Source organism: Amblyomma mixtum, chromosome 9, assembly GCF_055824585.1.
Source record: "Amblyomma mixtum isolate Tamu chromosome 9, ASM5582458v1, whole genome shotgun sequence".
Lineage (NCBI taxonomy): Eukaryota > Metazoa > Arthropoda > Arachnida > Ixodida > Ixodidae > Amblyomma > Amblyomma mixtum.
In genome coordinates this window covers 25581250-25592598 of record NC_143020.1, presented here as the reverse complement: position 1 = coordinate 25592598, position 11349 = coordinate 25581250, and the positions used below count along the sequence as shown (strand labels likewise).

Here is an 11349-nt window from a genome sequence, read left to right as displayed (position 1 = left end):
GTTCCCCCCCCCCCCGGTCTGCTCACCTTGTGGTCCCGCGAACGCCACATTCTTTGTTCTTTTTTTTTCTTTTTAATTTTACTATGTAAGCTTACATTTTTGACATTCCTTCCGATACTTCCGCTCCACCTGGGGTGGATGCATTATTGCTGAGTGCGAAGAAAAAGCACTGCTTTAAAGTTGTTTTTTTTTTCTTCCTTCCCAGGCTTCTTCCCTGCTTTTTTCGTTTTCACGTTTTCTTTCTTTCTCTTGCTTGCACACTCTGTTGGAGAGTCAGGTTCTTCTCTTTTTTTTTCCTGCCCTCGCGACCAGGAGAAGGGACAAGTTCCCGCATTTTTCTACGAAAATTACTGCACGGCCACGCACCCTGTCGAGCATCTCGGAGCTTGACACGCCTGTCAATCAAGCTGTGGTGCTTAACAAAGCAGAGGCCGCATCTGGACGTAGTATTTTCTTACTGAGTACCTGTCCCTCGCACTTTTTCTTTTTCGTGTGGGTCGCACTTTCTCTAATAATTTTTATGTGTATTTTTCTGCTATGTGCTTTGTGTTTCCCACTTGCCTGTCTGTGCCCACCCCTATAAAAGGGGATGCATTAACAAAGTAAAATCACTCCTGAAGAAGACCGGTCTTCCGATCGAAACGTCGAGGGCGCAGAAAACGAAGAAAACACTAAGTAATATAAATCTGCATAGTGGATGGTGCATAAACCAGGCGCAGAAATTATGCTGTTTTATGAAGGGAACATAGCACATACATGTAACACAGAATGCATTAGATTAAAACTAAATTCTCACTATTCAAGCCTTCAGAACTTACTGTTCTTAAATGCTTCTACTTGAACTCTGCAGCAAATGTTTCCATGTCAAACTGCCAAACATGAATGCGGTATTAATGGCTTGAACACGGTATTAGTGTTTCTCTTCCACGATTCTTCAAATATTAATCGCCCCGCCTGCCGAGATAATGGCTGAATTAGGTATTCTACTGAATGTTTTACAGCACTCTAAAACCGTGACCAGCGAATGAAGCTGCTGGTACGGCTTTGCAATGAACACACGAATTACATTACATTACATATTTTGCACTACAAAATTCAAAATGTTTTCCTCTATGGCAGTACGTGTATTACGTGTAGGAGCAATACAGAACAGTTTTAGATGCATGAAATAACAGGCGGAGAACTCTCTTACAAGTTAACCTACACGAGCCATGTTGCTGTGAGTTTAGCCGTGTATTTTCTTCCGTTAGGTTTTCTCGAACTCGTATGGCTGAAATCAAGGGCGTCCGCAGAATTTTTTGCAGGGGGGGGCCCCATTGGTTGTTGGCGCCGGAGGGGGGGGGGTATGTTCGTAGCAAAAAGGCACTATTTGCGGAGTAAATTTATTTATTTATATACAAATAAAATAAATAAGTAAAATACACACATGAAAGAAAAATTACAAACAGCAAATTAAAGCGAGGCTAGGAGAGATACATTGGAGTTTATCAACGAAGAAACAATTAAAATTAATAAAAATGCAAAAAGATACTATCACTTCGTGGAGAAGAGTGCTCAGTCTTGCTGCATACGGGTTCTCGACACACCCGGATTGATGACCAGCACACAGCACAATATGTTCACAAACACGCAACGACAGTCACTCAGTCAGTCTTCCTTGAACAGAAACTGTAGACGCCTCGGATTTTTCTGGGCGAATTGCGTGATGACACTGGTGATAAATTCATTTCTGTGCTTCATTACACGCTCTCGGTGCACACTCATCATACAAAGGCCGTCCAGTCTGTCGTTTGTCATCGTTGAGCGTAGCCACGTTTTCACTCTCCTCATTGTACTGAAGGAGCGTTCGACCGTACAGGTAGTAACTGGCAAAGCCAGAGCCACCTCAATGGCTTTTGCAACACCAGGGAAGAATGTCTTGGCCTGATGTAGAAGCTCGCAGTAAGTTATTTCTGATGGGTCCCCAGTTTTGTTGCACCACATCTCGTACCAAGAGATGGCCTCTTCCTTGAAGTTGTCGATGCCGTAAAAGCACTGGAGTTCTTCGGCGAGAACAGCGAACTCAACACGGCTCAAGTGCTTCATTTTTGATGGATGCAGCTGGAGAAGTTTGAAGCTCCTCTCATTGCTTTCAGAAAAGCGCCGAGCTAAAGAAGCAGTAAGGGAGTCCAAGTACGGCACATATATTGCCACACGGTAGTATTCCTCTGGCGACTGAATCCCGTAGTTGTCTCGGTGGACCTGACGAGAGACTTGTCTTGGTACAGATATCACCACATTTAAGTGATTGGCTGCCTCCCTTGCTGCATTCATGATGTTAGAGAACTCCTCTACAGCGTTTGTCCGGTGGCCGCGAAAAATACGTTGTAGCTCAGTGATGTGGCCATGCACAGAATGGAAGTCCATGGATACACCTTGCAGAATGTTCGTAGCTGGTTCGAGCCGAGCGCTGTACTTCGCTACAATATGCAAGCAGACGATGAAAGATGAGCTTGTTGTTGCGCAGTAGAGGATGTGAGCTCGTTGTCTAGTTGCAGCGTTCGAGCATGATTCCGTGGACGCGAGCTGCTCGAGTGCTTCGACTATGGCCACGTAATGCTGAGAGAAGATCCTAATAGACTTGTACTTTGCAGACCATCTTGTCTCACACAGCATCGGAATGTCGGGCACCAATTTTCTCCGGAGCACGCTCTCGCGGAAGAAGTTTATGGTCTGTTTGATTATCCCAATTGTGTTTCGAATTTCAGAGATGTCGTTCAAATCGTTGATGACGAGATTTAGTTTGTGACTTGCACAGTGGAAAAATAGTGCCTTCGGGAACTGTTTTTGTATAATTTTGTTCACTCCAGCTTCTTTTCCAGCCATTGTAGAGCATCCATCGTACCCCTGTCCAACGAGGTTCGAAAGAATCAGTCCGACATTCGTCAAAAGCTTCAAGATTGCCGCGGCGATGCAAGCGGAGTTTAATTGCTCCAGCTCTACAAATCCCAAAAACTGCTCTCGAACGCACACTTCGACTTCCGCCTTGTCAATAAAGCGAACGCCTATAGACATCTGCTCTTTTCCTGAAATATCTGCAGTTTCGTCAGCAAGAACGGAAAAAGCAAGCGCTTTGTTAGTTTCGGTAACTATCTGCTCTCTCAGGATGTCGCCACAGATTGTGATGATCTCGTTCTGGACGCGGACAGAAGTGTACTTGGCATTGCCAGCAGAAGAAGCGAAGTGCTCCTGAAGTAGATTATCTGCAGCTTCTACACGAAAGTCAAGCAGATCATTGAAGACTCCACTATCGGACTGCTTGCCGCGAATCGGCAAGTCATGCGTCGCGCAAAAGACAATGGTGGAAACTATTGGAAATAGTTTCTCACGGTTCCTTTCAACTTGCGCGTGCAGTGCTCTGTTCAGCTGCTGTACAACGGGTAGCTGCTTGCCTTTCATCACATCCATAAAGTTCTGTGAGGCCGTCATTGCCTCCTGGTGCCATTGGGATTTTACGTGATCCCTGCACGCCTCGTGCATTTTTCTGTAGTTACTGAAAGCGCGCACGATAAAACTACCTTGAGTACCCCGGTGAACACGCGGAGGAAAAATGACGCAAAAACGACAAAAGGCGCCTTTCGCTGTCGCTGAGTACGCAAGCCAGGGGGCGTAATCTCCCAGCCACTGATGTCGAAAAGGCCTCTTTCCAGGTGTTACATCCTTCTTAAAATCATATGTGACATTTGGCGACCATGGCTTAGTAAGAAGACGTAACTTCAAAAAGTCCGGTATGCCAGTGAGTTTAGCTTTGCCTAGAAACTCTCCTAAGTCATATTCTTGAGGCAAGTTATTTGTTTTCTTGATGTTGTCTCCGGACTTCGATCCCAAGCAAGGAGAAAGGGAATCGTTTCGGCTTACTGCGTGACCGGAGCTCGCTGGTGGAGTTCCTTCCATGGAGACGACGACGCCGGCTACTGTCCGGTGATGAAAGGTTGCATCGCTCTGGCCAAATCCGGACTTGAATCCCAAGAAAGGAGAAATGGAATCATCTCGGCCTGCTGCATCACCTGAACTCACTGTTGACAGAGTCCCTTCCATGGAGTCGACGACATCAGCTACTGTCCGGTGATAAAAGCTTGCATCACTCTGTTCAAATGCTACACCGTTGTCACATGTCACACCAGAATCTGCAGGGGCGCATTTGGATAATGCTTCGTCAGACAACCGCTGACGCTTGAAGAAGCGTCGAATATCCATCATTCGGGACCGCGCGAGACAAAGCTGGCTATGGAGTTCCTCGGGGTTGGTAGTGTTAAAAATATATACACATTGATTGGAAAAACGGTTGAATGCGTACGTTGAAAACAAAAAATGACTATGTATGCATCGAAAACTTATTTACAAGATAAATGCACGCTCGCAGCTTCATACACCTCGCTCCATCTTGCTCGCGCAACCGCACAGTCGAGTATTTGCACACACACTACTCGCCGCTCGTCGTTTTCTCGTCCGCTGTCTTGGTTGTTCTCAGCTTCGTTGACAACCGGCCACTAAAAACACCGAAGCACAAACAAAGAGGCGCGCACACGCAAGGAACGCCGCGCGACTTCCGAGGGGAAGGGACACTCGCCACTCCGGTCGGAAAATTTGTTTTGTGTGTTTTTATGAGGTTCAGAGCCCCAAAACGACTCAGGCTATGAGGGACGGACGGTCTCTTTACCATGCACTGACATCGCACAGTACATGGGCGCTGTTGGGATTTGAGGCCCAGCCAGAGTTGACAGGCGAGCCAGGCAGGCGCCATCGGGCTGCCTTGACCAAAGGCGCTGGATTCCGGAGAAGACGCAAGGAACGCTGGTGTGGGGGCGCCTCTGGAGACTGCGTCGCCGTGAACAAAAGCAGCTAATCCCCTTTGCCGAAAATTCTGAAAGCGGCGCTTGTACCGAACTGCGCTCTCCCGTGGATCGGAGGAGACAGCGAGCGGCGGCGGCGCCAACTCATCGCCCGCTTGCCCCTGAGCAGTCCGACAAAGCGGGGATGGACACGGCTGATTTGTCCCTCCCTCCTGAAGAATTCATCGGTGGCCGGGGTGTGCACTGTCTGCCTCCGTGTCGCTATCTCTCTTGAGATCAAAGAAACAGGCACACATCTCAAGACGGCTCGAAACACATGCTCGCCGGTGCCGCTGTATGTCTGCAACGACGCGTCCCCGGACGCGGCACTTTGCAGATGTGACCCAAAGCGTGGAAGCAGGGCCGCTTTTACTCTTTTGGCTGAGCGCACCGCCGCCCCTGACATGCGGCCATCACTCACGGTTCGAGTGAGTGATTTTCCAGGGGGGTGCAGCCGCCCCCCCTTGCCCCCCCCTCCGGACGCCCATGGCTGAAATGGAAGCACAGGTATAGGGTTGTTTCCTTCCAATAAGCCATCGACTTTCAACAGTAAACGTAGAACAATATTTTCCGAAAGCGAAAATTCCATGTACGACCACGAACACGAGAGTTGCTCCAATACGAGAGGTATAAGTCGCCGCGCATGCATCCGTTTTCGCATTTAAGGCGCCCTGATTTGAAATGCGTTGACATGTAGGAGTTATCTGGAGTGTAATTTATCTTGCGGAGCTTTCTCATGGTCTGGACGGAAGGACGAAACAAATTTGAAAGCATTTAAACTAGCCTGTACACGTATTCAATGATTTAAACTGTAGATTGCAGAGACATAGCTGAAGGTCCCTTTGTCGTAGCATCTATTTTGCTATTTTTGCGCGTAAGAGTTACGCAGGGCATACAACTAGTCTGGAAATCCATTTTAACGGGAAAATCAACTCCCCTTCTTCATTTCAGTCCCGGAGAGCGAAAAACTCTCGTTTGTCTGGCGGCGTCAAAGCAATTTGTACAAACTGCAGGCAGAAATAAACTTAGGCCTGCAGCGCATGAAAATCATTCTACAAGCGGTTGGTCCTTGATATTAAGCAATAGCATAGAACAGTATGCCTAGAGACAAGATATTGGCCAATCGGATACACTAGTGATATTTTTATTTCACATTTTATATTCATTGATCTATCAGTTCGAATAAAGAGCAGAGACTCCTAAAGTGCAGCCTCTCCAGATGGCTGAGGAACGTACATTCTAAAGATGCGCTTAAAACTTGCAAACTTGATTGATGTAAACTGCTTCTAGGCGGCCAAGGCGCTGGCATCGTAACGACGGGGAGCCGTGCGGAATAATGCTGTGCAGATGGAATATTTTGGTGTCTTGGAGGCGACGTATAGAGTTCATTGTATTTTGAAAAACCTTTGCTGTATCGCTGGATCTCTAAGTCCTTTGTCCTGTCAAGGCTCACAGCTAAAAACGTTTTCTAAGATAGGGTCATAAAGATGCATACTGTTCCATACACTTTGCAGAAAGAAGCAGCTTTAGATATTGTGAATGCCTTCTTAGATTTGGTCCCCAAAAGCAAATTGTGAAAGACAATAATGCCAAAAATAAAATACGGCTTGAAGAATTTTAGACATACGAAGAGACTTAACTTTGTAGGAATAATCAGCATTGTTAAAGGTTTGCGTTAGTTAGGGGCGTGGGAGCCCCGCATACAAGGAATCTCTCAACGCAATTGCTGGGTGGAGACTAGTAAAGGTTTCTTGCAGTGGGGGGGAGAGAAAGGGGAGAGTGTAGAAGAAAGCACTTCCGTTGGTGTGGGAGTGCAGTTAGTCACGGTAAGCTGCCTAGTCAGAGGGGCTGGGGAATGCGTCAATCGGCGGGGTTCTAGGGCCCAAGTGTCATCGCGGCAGACGCTTGCTAGTTTGTTGGAAGCGGCCGGCTTGTACGCGCGAAGGAGGCAAGGGCTGCTGGAGCTACCTTGCGTCGCTTGGTAAGCGGCCACAACTAGTGCAATATGGAAAGATTCCATATTCCATATAGATATTCCAGATTCCATATAGAAACAAAGTAACTTGAAAGTGGTCATGAGGAGACTAAACCGGGCAAAAAATTCCCAGCTACCCAGTTAGAGAGAAGGAAGGCATTCACACTTCCAAAATGGATGCGAAAACTAGTCAAGGAATTCTACTCAGTGCTTCGAAGTAGAAGAAAAAAATTAGTACTGTTGTGCCCAACTTATACTTGCCGTAGGTGGGTAAAAGGTGGTAAAGAAGCCGTGGAATTAATGAATCTTTCTAATTTAATTCATTTTTCTTATTTATATATACAACTAGTCTCATATGTGAATTTGGCGGGAGTTTATAGTTGAGTTAAAATATAGCTTTCTAGAATTAACAGGAGGAGCAAATGGCCAGCATGTTAAGAAAAAAAGAAGAAATTATGAAACGCCAATACAACAAAGGTGTGATGTATAGGATGAAAAAGCACTTAAAGTAAGGTTGCATTCGCCACCAATTACAAAGAATGACAAACTTCGGAGTGACGGTTTTTGATTTGAACATACAGACCGGGAGTATACAAGAAATTTTATGAACGTACTGCGCGAAGGCATAAATCCAGTATCGGTAGTCAGCTTTCCTCACGGAATAGAGTTGCAATAACAAGTTTAAGCATGTGAAAACTACATAAGCATGGGTGTAATAATGACGAAACATAAGCACTCGGAGAAATCGTAGCTAACAACAGGACATATTGTCAGCACCAGTATAAATTTTTCAGTTATGAACTATTTGTAATAGGTGGACTCAATCTGCTTCATACTGTAATTACTAGTGGGCAAAATTAGATTTGTAATGAAGTCAGCATGGAAATGATACTTCGTTAACGCTTGCGAATGTTAGGAAGCGTTTGTCTTGCTTCGGAGAGGGAAATATATTCAGTACAGCATAGTTTCGGACGTCTATTACTTAGTTAAAACGACTTTCAGCTGCGCAAGTTTTGCAGGAGTCTGCAGCGATTTGATTCCCTCTTTACTGATTATTTCAGAAGGCTAATCAGGCATTTTGTATTTTTTGAAATATAAATCCGATCCCTTTTTTCTGAGCACCTTGAAGTTTAGCTATACCACGGATGGTACAAGGAAACCAACTGGCGTTAGCGCATTCGACAACAGATCTCACTAAAACATGGCAGCCACATAGCTTAGTTTTGAAAAGGGAAAGTCAGTAATATATATTTAAAAGACAGGTTTTTTAGAGCTATTGAAGTGACTCCAACGACGTGAGCATTCCACCTGGGCTTTAGGTTATTAGTACGCCAAGATACAAATGCTCAGCGGCTGCGTGAGCAGTGTGTCATTAAAAGCACACTGAGCATGGTAATTTTCCTTCTTGATAGAACCTGTCAAATTGCATATTTAGTATCGGTATGCCGCCTGCCAGTCAATGAACCATTTAGTTATAGTTTCTACACCGTTGTTAAGAGCTTCATGATCATCGTTCGCAATTTCCAATAAATTATGCAGTCATCTGCGAAGAGTCTTATATTAATGTTAGGATCAGTCGCTATATCATTTATGAAAGTAAAGAGGAAAACAGCAGCCAAGACGCTTCCCTGCGGTGCACAAGACACAAACGGTACTATAAGAGAGGCGTGATGGTTAATTTCAACAAACTGTATTCTGTCTGAAGATTAGTTGCTAAATCAGTTAACTATTGAGTCATGATCGGGTATGCTGTTTAGTTTAATAATTAATTTATCTTTCATAACCCTACCAAACCATTTCGAAAAATCTAGTAGCACTAGACGGTTTTGTATTTGACTATACTATAGGATAATTCCTGGACCCATTCAAAGAAAGGCGCTGCTATCGCATTACCATTGTGCCATTGCGTGGGAGGTGCCGTCTTATGCGACGTCATCCCCTTCCTCCTGCTTCGCACAGTTCCATTCCCAGCCCCGGCCGCCGCCCCTCTGCTGAGGAGGCCGAGATACGTGCCAGCCGGCGAATTCAAGGACTCGGCCCCGAATTCGGTCTCCTCCCACACCTTACCACAAGGTCCGCACCGGCACTGCACATGGCTCGATCTACCGTGAGCCAAGGCCAGCAGACAGATTCTTCGCCCGTGCCTGCCGTGGTTTACCTCCCTGTCGCTCCTCGTTCAGCTCTCCCGTTCCGTGGCGAAGCCTCCGAGGACATCGACGATTGGCTTCGGCACTACGAACGCGTTGCCCGCCACAACGGCTGGACTGGGGAACATTGCCTGCAGAACTTGTATTTCTGCCTTGAGGGCACTGCCCGTCACTGGTATGAGAACCACGAGCACACCCTTACGTCGTGGGATACTTGCAAGGCACAACTGCGACTCACTTTTCCTAACCAGCATCGCCGTCAACGCGCAGAGGACATCCTGCAAACCAGGTTCCAGGGCCCCGATGAAACCGTCACAAGTTTCGTCGAAGACGTGTTGCGGCTTAGCGCCCTAGCCGATCCCCGAGCCACGGAGGACAAGAAAGTGCGCATTCTTATGCGAGGGGTAAAGTCCGACATTTTCGGCGGTCTCATTCGGGATCCTCCCACAACCGTGGCCGGTTTTATATCCGAGGCGACTAACATCGAGCGCGCCCTGGCAGCCAGAGCAGATCATTACCGTCGGCTTGCTGGAGTTTCTACTGCTTCCAGTCTTTGCGCTGACCACCCGGCTTTCCCGGGTGGCTTACCCGTCGACACCATGCACCTACGAGAGGTCATCCGCGCAGATGTTAGAGAGGAACTCCGGAAGTGTCTGCCACCCGCCACTTGCTCCTCTTCATCCCCCCTCACGCAGGTCGTCCAAGAAGTGCAACGTGCACTTTTACCTCGCTGTGCCTTCACCTCTCCTCCGGCACAGCCCGCCGTGACGTACGCCTCCGTCGTCCGTCGCTCGTCGCCGCCACCGCTCGACCACCCGTCCTCCCTCTGCAGCCCCTGTCACCTCATGCGCCTGTTTCCACCCCTCGTCTCCAACAGCGTGGGCCAAGCAAGGCCGACGCGTGGAGGTTCACCAATGACCGTCCGCTATGTTTCCACTGCGGGGAAGCCGGTCACATCTTTCGCCGCTGCCCTTATCGTGAGCTCGGTCTTCGCGGATTCCGACGAGATGCGCCCCGCCCCAGGTACGGCGAACAGCCTCGGGAAATTGAGGAATTTCTGCGCCATTCCCCACCACCTGAGCGGCCTTCTCGTCGTGCGTTTCGCTCGCCGCCGCCGCGCCGCCTCGATTCCCCTCTGCGCGACCGCCGCGGTAGCCTTTCTCCTCGTCGGGAAAACTAAGCCCGGCGACGCCTGGAGGTGGCGTTGCAGACCAACAATCTGTAAAAGAGCCTCCATGTACGACGTCCCGCTCCCCCTCACCGACCGACGACCTTTCCGCCGATCCTATAGCCGCCTCTGCTCGCCCGGTGTACAATAATCTTGACGTGCTTATTGACGGCCACGCCACGACCGCCCTCGTAGACACCGGCGCCGACTATTCCTTTGTGAGTGAGGAGCTGTCCCGCCGCCTTCGCAAGGTACTCACGCACTGGGATGGCCCACAAATCCGAACCGCCGGAGGCCACCTCGTTACCCCGGTCGGCCGCTGCACTTCTCGTGTTGAGATTAACGGTCTCACGTGCCCCGTTACCGTCGTCGTTTTGCAGCGCTGCTCGAGAGATATTATTCTCGGTATGGATTTTCTGACTGAGTTCGGCGCTGTTATCGACCTCGCCGACTGCCGCCTCACCCTTCGTCGACCTTGCCTTGACCCGCCGAGCTCCGAGCCGACGTTCTCCGAGGCGCGTATCTTAGCGGACCACGTGATTTTGCCGCCTGACTCGAGCATGTTCCTGCTGGTCGAGTCCGCACCGGTTGCCTCTGGCGAAGTTCTTCTTGAGGGTAGTGTGCAGCTGCTTCTTGACAGGGGTCTTGGTGTTGCTAGAGGTGTCACGCGGCTTCACTCTGGTTGCGCCCAAGTCCTCGTCACGAACTTTCGCAGCGCTCCGAAGCACCTCACAAAGGGCACAGTAATCGGCCTTATCGAGCGCCTCAGCGCCCCTGTCGACGCTGAGACCCTGTCTGCGGCTCCTTCTTGTCCGCCCTCTCCCCAGCACTCGGTGCCGCCTTCAGGTGTCAGCATTGCACCACAACCCTCTGCTCAGGAGAGAGACGAGCTCGTCGCTCTGCTGGGTGAGTTCCACGACTGCTTTTCTACGTCACCAGGAGTTCGCCAGACGCCAATAGCCAAGCACAGAATAATTACCGACGACGCTGTCCATCCTGTTCGTCAGTCACCTTGTCGGGTTTCTTTAAAAGAACGTGAAACCATACAACATCAAGTGCGTGAAATGTTGGCCGATGACATTATTCAACCATCTCACAGCCCGTGGGCTGCTCCGGTGGTGCTGGTGAAGAAAACAGACGGCACCCTACGCTTTTGTGTAGACTACTGGCGCCTCAACAGAGTCACGA

At 48.7% G+C, this 11349-nt stretch overlaps 1 pseudogene; it reads left to right on the top strand.

Annotated features, from left to right (window-relative positions):
• The first annotated feature begins 8770 nt into the window (after positions 1-8770).
• On the top strand, positions 8771-10948 carry LOC149328547 (uncharacterized; annotated as a pseudogene).
• The last annotated feature ends 401 nt before the right edge of the window (positions 10949-11349 follow it).